This window comes from Clytia hemisphaerica, unplaced genomic scaffold (genome assembly GCF_902728285.1).
Source record: "Clytia hemisphaerica strain Z4C2 unplaced genomic scaffold, Clytia hemisphaerica genome assembly, whole genome shotgun sequence".
NCBI lineage: Eukaryota > Metazoa > Cnidaria > Hydrozoa > Leptothecata > Clytiidae > Clytia > Clytia hemisphaerica.
In genome coordinates, this window is record NW_027104218.1 from 1,074,756 (window position 1) to 1,077,073 (window position 2,318).

Sequence of the window (2,318 nt, forward strand, 5' to 3'; positions counted from 1 at the left end):
TTAAACAAATTTTACCAGTGCTTATTGTGCTTCCAGTTCCCACACAAAGTACCACGAATCGTAACGAGTGGTAAGAATAGGTTTACGATTGGAGCGGCGTGAGTTGTGCCAACTTTCTAACTTTCTGAGGATAAACTGTATTTATTCAGGTATTTTTGATTCTGGGGAAATATTCGAGAGGGGATAATGTAATTTTGCATGTTTTGTTTATTCATAGTGTTTCGACTACAGCTCTCAGAATTTTTTTTCTTACCTTTCTTCAGGTAGCAATAACTCCGGAAAAACATCATGGGCCAACGTTCTTCTTGGGCTTATTCCACACAACAACGTTGCTATACTTAGCAAAGAGAAAACTTTTGGTTCAATGATAATAAATAAAAGAACAGAACTTTTGTTCATTGACGAGTGGGTCTATGAAACAATGGCTCCTGACCAGGTTAGTGTAAATTCTTTCCAATGACTGAATGAATACTAATTATTTTACATCTTACAGCTTATTTCTGTTTAGTTTTTGATATTAGATATGCTGAGGAGACCAAAGTATCTAGCAAAACCTGTCATTGTATGATAACGATTATGGAATTTAGTTATCTTTAACTTATTTTACAGGTCAAATCTATTCTACAAGGTGGTTACTTCAGCCAAGCGGTGAAAAACCAAAAGCCCAGACGAACAAAAATGAATGGTGGCATCTACATCACCTGCCAGGCTATGCCAAAATTTGATTCTATCGACGTTGGTGCCGTGGACTGTCGTGTCCAAGAATTTAAAACACGGAACCTGGAAACAAAGGACATGACGGCACCAGCATGGATGCTGGAACACTCCTTTTGAGTGTTTGATGTGGCTGGTAAACATGCTGGTGATCCATAGAGACCTCATAAAGCCCGAAGAACTTTTTTATGAGCGACCCCATGACGTCAGTGCGGGCGCTAGACTGAATATAGATATGACGGAAGAAAAAGCAAGGCAATTGATAGAGTGCACCGGGTCTACGGACGAGGAAGATGGTGAAATTGAAACAAGTAAACATTCTGCTTTCAGACATATGGATTGTAGAAGTGCCCGTTACTTTTTTTTTTTATTTTGACCAAATTAAGAGGAAGAGGGAGTCAAAAGTAAGGGTTTAATACTGTCAAAACTAAAAACTATTTCAAATTATCTCTCTTTTAAGGCTACCATGTTCAAATGTTCAGTCCATTGGGGACCTTGTCCAATGAAACTTCACCAGCGACAACACCATCTTCACAAGAAACAGCATCACCGTTCTTTACAGGTGAGAGCTTTACATGTTGCCTTATTGATCAATTTGATGACTGGTACTTTCTTTGATGGTGTTTGTCTTTGTATAACCTTTTCGATAAGATTCAACTCACATTTTCTATTCATTTGACTGGAATTCTTTCTATTTTGCACCAAATTGAGACACCTAGTCTATATGCAATATTTTAGGATGAATCTGATTCAATTTTTTTCATCTCAAAGGTCAAGAAGGTATGGAGGAAACAAGCAGTGCCGACATTGCGAGCACTGTATTCGCCTTTAGTCCACCGCGCGCCCCTTTGACGCCAATGACACCGTTGACGACGATCCCAACAACACCAGATTCCTTATGGGATGGTAAGACTACTTTTACGTCCTATCTGAAATCTCTATTATTTGATTCTATAATGATCTTTTTCTCTAGCTTGTATTATGTCAAGACGTACTTTGTCATTCTATTGCATCTCATTTTACATTTCAGATGATTATTTGATGAAAATAAAATGGGAATTTTTTTTTGTTTTAGTTGAATCCAAGAGCGACATTCAATACATTGAATCGATTCTACCGTCAGACATATCAACGTTGAACTTATCTGACATCATTAATTTTTCTGGTGAGAATACTATCAAATCCTATAGCATATATTGCATCATGTTTAAAAAGCTTTTTCAATGATACATTTTCTTTTAGATTTAGTGTACACTTGACATTAACTAGTAACTTTTCCTTTGTTTTCGCACACTTATTTCCCATTATTTTCCCAATTTTACAGGTGTTTTGTATGCCTTGCCGTCGCCAAGCCTCGACTTCTACACAGAAACACGTCATCGCCAGAAATCGGTGCATCCCTGCAGAGCTTCTTTTTGGCAGATCACTCAACGATCACCTAACGAAAACCTGTTCCAAAAAAGTTTTAGCAGGGTTTATTTTTATAACATTATTTCAATGTTTTGTAATTTTTAGCGGGTTTAGATTTTGGAATTGCCAAACCAAATTGCTCATGAAGCCCTGGCTACTTTACAAATAAGTCGAAATTTGATTTTTTGCAGAGT

General features: G+C 37.2%; 1 long non-coding RNA gene across 1 annotated transcript; it reads left to right on the plus strand.

The window, feature by feature from the left end:
- The first annotated feature begins 5 nt into the window (after positions 1–5).
- On the plus strand, positions 6–734 carry LOC136815760 (uncharacterized). The gene is made up of 3 exons (XR_010847759.1): positions 6–70; positions 264–436; positions 610–734. It is a non-coding gene; the product is annotated as an uncharacterized lncRNA (long non-coding RNA).
- The last annotated feature ends 1,584 nt before the right edge of the window (positions 735–2,318 follow it).